Source organism: Anopheles funestus, chromosome 3RL (genome assembly GCF_943734845.2).
Source record: "Anopheles funestus chromosome 3RL, idAnoFuneDA-416_04, whole genome shotgun sequence".
In the NCBI taxonomy this organism is placed as follows: domain Eukaryota; kingdom Metazoa; phylum Arthropoda; class Insecta; order Diptera; family Culicidae; genus Anopheles; species Anopheles funestus.
Window position 1 is genome coordinate 128,451 of NC_064599.1, and position 8,564 is coordinate 137,014.

Sequence of the window (8,564 nt, forward strand, 5' to 3'; positions counted from 1 at the left end):
CATACCACGAGAAAATACGGCCATTTCCTAATGCTTTCCGTGTGCGTTTTTGCCAGACCAATCCCCAACGCATCTACCGAAAAACAACCCATTATCGGTCGCTTACTGCTAGCAAATTCCTGCACCGATTTATGCCAGCATACCACGAGAAAATACGCCCATTTCCTAATGCTTTCCGTGTGCGTTTTTGCCAGACCAATCCCCAACGCATCTACCGAAAAATAACCCATTATCGGTCGCTTACTGCTAGCAAATTCCTGCACCGATTTATGCCAGCATACCACGAGAAAATACGACAATTTCCTAATGCTTTCCGTGTGCGTATTTGCAAGACCGATCGCCAACGCATCTACGAAAAAAAACACACATCATCGGTCGCTTACTGCTAGCAAATTTCTGCACTGATTCATACCAGCATACCACGAGAAAATACGCCCATTTCCTAATGCCTTCCATGTGCGTATTTGCCAGACTGATCCCCAAGGCATCTACGGAAAAACAACCCATTATCGGACGCTTACTGCTAGCAAATTCCTGCACCGATCCATACCAGCATACCACGAGAAAATACGGCCATTTCCTAATGCTTTCCGTGTGCGTTTTTGCCAGACCAATCCCCAACGCATCTACCGAAAAACAACCCATTATCGGTCGCTTACTGCTAGCAAATTCCTGCACCGATTTATGCCAGCATACCACGAGAAAATACGACCAATTCCTAATGCTTTTCGTGTGCGTTTTTGCCAGACCGATCTCCAGCGCATGTATGAAAAAACAACACATTATCGGTCGCTTACTGCTAGCAGATTAATGCACCGAATCATGCCAGCATACCACGAGAAAATACGCCCATTTCCTAATAATTTCCGTGTGCGTATTTGCCAGACCAATGCCCAACGCAGCTGCCGAAAAATAACCCATTATCGGTCGCTTACTGCTAGCAAATTCCTGCACCGATTTATGCCAGCATACCACGAGAAAATACGCCCATTTCCTAATGCTTTCCGTGTGCGTATTTGCCAGACCAATGCCCAACGCAGCTGCCGAAAAAAAAACCATTATCGGTCGCTTACTGCTAGCAAATTCCTGCACCGATTTATGCCAGCATACCACGAGAAAATACGCCCATTTCCTAATGCTTTCCGTGTGCGTTTTTGCCAGACCAATCCCCAACGCATCTACCGAAAAATAACACATTATCGGTCGCTTACTGCTAGCAAATTCCTGCACCGATTTATGCCAGTATACCACGAGAAAATACGCCCATTTCCTAATGCTTTCCGTGTGCGTTTTTGCCAGACCAATCCCCAACGCATCTACCGAAAAATAACCCATTATCGGTCGCTTACTGCTAGCAGATTCCTGCACCGATCCATACCAGCAAACCACGAGAAAATACGCCCATTTCCTAATGGTTTTCGTATGCGTATTTGCCAGACCAATGCCCAACGCAGCTGCCGAAAAATAACCCATTATCGGTCGCTTACTGCTAGCAAATTCCTGCACCGATTTATGCCAGCATACCACGAGAAAATACGCCCATTTCCTAATGCTTTTCGTGTGCGTATTTGCCATACCGATTCCCAACGCATCTACGGAAAAACAACACATTATCGGTCGCTTACTGCTAGCAAATTCCTGCACCGATTTATGCCAGCATACCACGAGAAAATACGCCCATTTCCTAATGCTTTTCGTGTGCGTATTTGCCATACCGATTCCCAACGCATCTACGGAAAAACAACACATTATCGGTCGCTTACTGCTAGCAAATTCCTGCACCGATTTATGCCAGCATACCACGAGAAAATACGCCCATTTCCTAATGCTTTCCGTGTGCGTTTTTGCCAGACCAATCCCCAACGCATCTACCGAAAAATAACCCATTATCGGTCGCTTACTGCTAGCAAATTCCTGCACCGATTTATGCCAGCATACCACGAGAAAATACGACAATTTCCTAATGCTTTCCGTGTGCGTATTTGCAAGACCGATCGCCAACGCATCTACGAAAAAAAACACACATCATCGGTCGCTTACTGCTAGCAAATTTTTGCACCGATTCATACCAGCATACCACGAGAAAATACGCCCATTTCCTAATGCCTTCCATGTGCGTATTTGCCAGACTGATCCCCAAGGCATCTACGGAAAAACAACCCATTATCGGACGCTTACTGCTAGCAAATTCCTGCACCGATCCATACCAGCATACCACGAGAAAATACGGCCATTTCCTAATGCTTTCCGTGTGCGTTTTTGCCAGACCAATCCCCAACGCATCTACCGAAAAACAACCCATTATCGGTCGCTTACTGCTAGCAAATTCCTGCACTGATTTATGCCAGCATACCACGAGAAAATACGACCATTTCCTAATGCTTTTCGTGTGCGTTTTTGCCAGACCGATCTCCAGCGCATGTATGAAAAAACAACGCATTATCGGTCGCTTACTGCTAGCAGATTAATGCACCGAATCATGCCAGCATACCACGAGAAAATACGCCCATTTCCTAATGCTTTCCGTGTGCGTATTTGCCAGACCAATGCCCAACGCAGCTGCCGAAAAATAACCCATTATCGGTCGCTTACTGCTAGCAAATTCCTGCACCGATTTATGCCAGCATACCACGAGAAAATACGCCCATTTCCTAATGCTTTCCGTGTGCGTATTTGCCATACCGATTCCCAACGCATCTACGGAAAAACAACACATTATCGGTCGCTTACTGCTAGCAAATTCCTGCACCGATTTATGCCCGCATACCACGAGAAAATACGCCCATTTCCTAATGCTTTCCGTGTGCGTTTTTGCCAGACCAATCCCCAACGCATCTACCGAAAAATAACCCATTATCGGTCGCTTACTGCTAGCAGATTCCTGCACCGATCCATACCAGCAAACCACGAGAAAATACGCCCATTTCCTAATGCTTTTCGTATGCGTATTTGCCAGACCAATGCCCAACGCAGCTGCCGAAAAATAACCCATTATCGGTCGCTTACTGCTAGCAAATTCCTGCACCGATTTATGCCAGCATACCACGAGAAAATACGCCCATTTCCTAATGCTTTTCGTGTGCGTATTTGCCATACCGATTCCCAACGCATCTACGGAAAAACAACACATTATCGGTCGCTTACTGCTAGCAAATTCCTGCACCGATTTATGCCAGCATACCACGAGAAAATACGCCCATTTCCTAATGCTTTCCGTGTGCGTTTTTGCCAGACCAATCCCCAACGCATCTACCGAAAAATAACCCATTATCGGTCGCTTACTGCTAGCAAATTCCTGCACCGATTTATGCCAGCATACCACGAGAAAATACGCCCATTTCCTAATGCTTTCCGTGTGCGTATTTGCAAGACCAATGCCCAACGCATCTACGAAAAAAAACACACATCATCGGTCGCTTACTGCTAGCAAATTCCTGCACCGATTCATACCAGCATACCACGAGAAAATACGCCCATTTCCTAATGCCTTCCATGTGCGTATTTGCCAGACTGATCCCCAAGGCATCTACGGAAAAACAACCCATTATCGGACGCTTACTGCTAGCAAATTCCTGCACCGATCCATACCAGCATACCACGAGAAAATACGGCCATTTCCTAATGCTTTCCGTGTGCGTTTTTGCCAGACCAATCCCCAACGCATCTACCGAAAAATAACCCATTATCGGTCGCTTACTGCTAGCAAATTCCTGCACCGATTTATGCCAGCATACCACGAGAAAATACGACCAATTCCTAATGCTTTTCGTGTGCGTTTTTGCCAGACCGATCTCCAGCGCATGTATGAAAAAACAACACATTATCGGTCGCTTACTGCTAGCAGATTAATGCACCGAATCATGCCAGCATACCACGAGAAAATACGCCCATTTCCTAATGCCTTCCATGTGCGTATTTGCCAGACCAATGCCCAACGCAGCTGCCGAAAAATAACCCATTATCGGTCGCTTACTGCTAGCAAATTCCTGCACCGATTTATGCCAGCATACCACGAGAAAATACGCCCATTTCCTAATGCTTTCCGTGTGCGTATTTGCCAGACCAATCCCCAACGCATCTACCGAAAAATAACACATTATCGGTCGCTTACTGCTAGCAAATTCCTGCACCGATTTATGCCAGTATACCACGAGAAAATACGCCCATTTCCTAATGCTTTCCGTGTGCGTTTTTGCCAGACCAATCCCCAACGCATCTACCGAAAAATAACCCATTATCGGTCGCTTACTGCTAGCAGATTCCTGCACCGATCCATACCAGCATACCACGAGAAAATACGCCCATTTCCTAATGCTTTCCGTGTGCGTATTTGCCAGACCAATCCCCAACGCATCTATCGACAAATAACACATTATCGGTCGCTTACTGCTAGCAAATTCCTGCACCGATTTATGCCAGTATACCACGAGAAAATACGCCCATTTCCTAATGCTTTCCGTGTGCGTTTTTGCCAGACCAATCCCCAACGCATCTACCGAAAAATAACCCATTATCGGTCGCTTACTGCTAGCAGATTCCTGCACCGATCCATACCAGCAAACCACGAGAAAATACGCCCATTTCCTAATGCCTTCCATGTGCGTATTTGCCAGACTGATCCCCAAGGCATCTACGGAAAAACAACCCATTATCGGTCGCTTACTGCTAGCAAATTCCTGCACCGATCCATACCAGCATACCACGAGAAAATACGGCCATTTCCTAATGCTTTCCGTGTGCGTTTTTGCCAGACCAATCCCCAACGCATCTACCGAAAAACAACCCATTATCGGTCGCTTACTGCTAGCAAATTCCTGCACCGATTTATGCCAGCATACCACGAGAAAATACGCCCATTTCCTAATGCTTACCGTGTGCGTATTTGCCATACCGATTCCCAGCGCATCTACGGAAAAACAACACATTATCGGTCGCTTACTGCTAGCAAATTCCTGCACCGATTTATGCCAGCATACCACGAGAAAATACGCCCATTTCCTAATGCTTTTCGTGTGCGTATTTGCCATACCGATTCCCAACGCATCTACGGAAAAACAAAACATTATCGGTCGCTTACTGCTAGCAAATTCCTGCACCGATTTATGCCAGCATACCACGAGAAAATACGCCCATTTCCTAATGCTTTCCGTGTGCGTTTTTGCCAGACCAATCCCCAACGCATCTACCGAAAAATAACCCATTATCGGTCGCTTACTGCTAGCAAATTCCTGCACCGATTTATGCCAGCATACCACGAGAAAATACGACAATTTCCTAATGCTTTCCGTGTGCGTATTTGCAAGACCGATCGCCAACGCATCTACGAAAAAAAACACACATCATCGGTCGCTTACTGCTAGCAAATTTCTGCACCGATTCATACCAGCATACCACGAGAAAATACGCCCATTTCCTAATGCCTTCCATGTGCGTATTTGCCAGACTGATCCCCAAGGCATCTACGGAAAACAACCCATTATCGGACGCTTACTGCTAGCAAATTCCTGCATCGATCCATACCAGCATACCACGAGAAAATACGGCCATTTCCTAATGCTTTCCGTGTGCGTTTTTGCCAGACCAATCCCCAACGCATCTACCGAAAAACAACCCATTATCGGTCGCTTACTGCTAGCAAATTCCTGCACCGATTTATGCCAGCATACCACGAGAAAATACGACCATTTCCTAATGCTTTTCGTGTGCGTTTTTGCCAGACCGATCTCCAGCGCATGTATGAAAAAACAACACATTATCGGTCGCTTACTGCTAGCAGATTAATGCACCGAATCATGCCAGCATACCACGAGAAAATACGCCCATTTCCTAATGCTTTCCGTGTGCGTATTTGCCAGACCAATGCCCAACGCAGCTGCCGAAAAATAACCCATTATCGGTCGCTTACTGCTAGCAAATTCCTGCACCGATTTATGCCAGCATACCACGAGAAAATACGACAATTTCCTAATGCTTTCCGTGTGCGTATTTGCAAGACCGATCGCCAACGCATCTACGAAAAAAAAAACACACATCATCGGTCGCTTACTGCTAGCAAATTCCTGCACCGATTCATACCAGCATACCACGAGAAAATACGCCCATTTCCTAATGCCTTCCATGTGCGTATTTGCCAGACTGATCCCCAAGGCATCTACGGAAATACAACCCATTATCGGACGCTTACTGCTAGCAAATTCCTGCACCGATCCATACCAGCATACCACGAGAAAATACGGCCATTTCCTAATGCTTTCCGTGTGCGTTTTTGCCAGACCAATCCCCAACGCATCTACCGGAAAACAACCCATTATCGGTCGCTTACTGCTAGCAAATTCCTGCACCGATTTATGCCAGCATACCACGAGAAAATACGACCAATTCCTAATGCTTTTCGTGTGCGTTTTTGCCAGACCGATCTCCAGCGCATGTATGAAAAAACAACACAATATCGGTCGCTTACTGCTAGCAGATTAATGCACCGAATCATGCCAGCATACCACGAGAAAATACGCCCATTTCCTAATGCTTTCCGTGTGCGTATTTGCCAGACCAATGCCCAACGCAGCTGCCGAAAAATAACCCATTATCGGTCGCTTACTGCTAGCAAATTCCTGCACCGATTTATGCCAGCATACCACGAGAAAATACGCCCATTTCCTAATGCTTTTCGTTTGCGTATTTGCCATACCGATTCCCAACGCATCTACCGAAAAACAACACATTATCGGTCGCTTACTGCTAGCAAATTCCTGCACCGATTTATGCCCGCATACCACGAGAAAATACGCCCATTTCCTAATGCTTTCCGTGTGCGTTTTTGCCAGACCAATCCACAACGCATCTACCGACAAATAACCCATTATCGGTCGCTTACTGCTAGCAGATTCCTGCACCGATCCATACCAGCAAACCACGAGAAAATACGCCCATTTCCTAATGGTTTTCGTATGCGTATTTGCCAGACCAATGCCCAACGCAGCGGCCGAAAAATAACCCATTATCGGTCGCTTACTGCTAGCAAATTCCTGCACCGATTTATGCCAGCATACCACGAGAAAATACGCCCATTTCCTAATGCGTTTCGTGTGCGTATTTGCCATACCGATTCCCAACGCATCTACGGAAAAACAACACATTATCGGTCGCTTACTGCTAGCAGATTAATGCACCGAATCATGCCAGCATACCACGAGAAAAAAAGACCAATTCCTAATGCTTACCGTGCGCGTATTTGCCAGACCAATCCCCAATGCATCTACCGAAAAATAACCCATTATCGGTCGCTTATTGCTAGCAGAATGCTGCACCGATCCATACCAGCATACCACGAGAAAATACGCCCATTTCCTAATGCTTTCCGTGTGCGTATTTGCCAGACCAATGCCCAACGCAGCTGCCGAGAAATATCCCATTATCGGTCGCTTACTGCTAGCAAATTCCTGCACCGATTTATGCCAGCATACCACGAGAAAATACGCCCATTTCCTAATGCTTTCCGTGTACGTTTTTGCCAGACCAATCCCCAACGCATCTACCGAAAAATAACCCATTATCGGTCGCTTACTGCTAGCAGATTCCTGCACCGATCCATACCAGCAAACCACGAGAAAATACGCCCATTTCCTAATGCCTTCCATGTGCGTATTTGCCAGACTGATCCCCAAGGCATCTACGGAAAAACAACCCATTATCGGTCGCTTACTGCTAGCAAATTCCTGCACCGATCCATACCAGCATACCACGAGAAAATACGGCCATTTCCTAATGCTTTCCGTGTGCGTTTTTGCCAGACCAATCCCCAACGCATCTACCGAAAAACAACCCATTATCGGTCGCTTACTGCTAGCAAATTCCTGCACCGATTTATGCCAGCATACCACGAGAAAATACGCCCATTTCCTAATGCTTTCCGTGTGCGTTTTTGCCAGACCAATCCCCAACGCATCTATCGACAAATAACACATTATCGGTCGCTTACTGCTAGCAAATTCCTGCACCGATTTATGCCAGTATACCACGAGAAAATACGCCCATTTCCTAATGCTTTCCGTGTGCGTTTTTGCCAGACCAATCCCCAACGCATCTACCGAAAAATAACCCATTATCGGTCGCTTACTGCTAGCAAATTCCTGCACCGATTTATGCCAGCATACCACGAGAAAATACGACAATTTCCTAATGCTTTCCGTGTGCGTATTTGCAAGACCGATCGCCAACGCATCTACGAAAAAAAACACACATCATCGGTCGCTTACTGCTAGCAAATTTCTGCACTGATTCATACCAGCATACCACGAGAAAATACGCCCATTTCCTAATGCCTTCCATGTGCGTATTTGCCAGACTGATCCCCAAGGCATCTACGGAAAAACAACCCATTATCGGACGCTTACTGCTAGCAAATTCCTGCACCGATCCATACCAGCATACCACGAGAAAATACGGCCATTTCCTAATGCTTTCCGTGTGCGTTTTTGCCAGACCAATCCCCAACGCATCTACCGAAAAACAACCCATTATCGGTCGCTTACTGCTAGCAAATTCCTGCACCGATTTATGCCAGC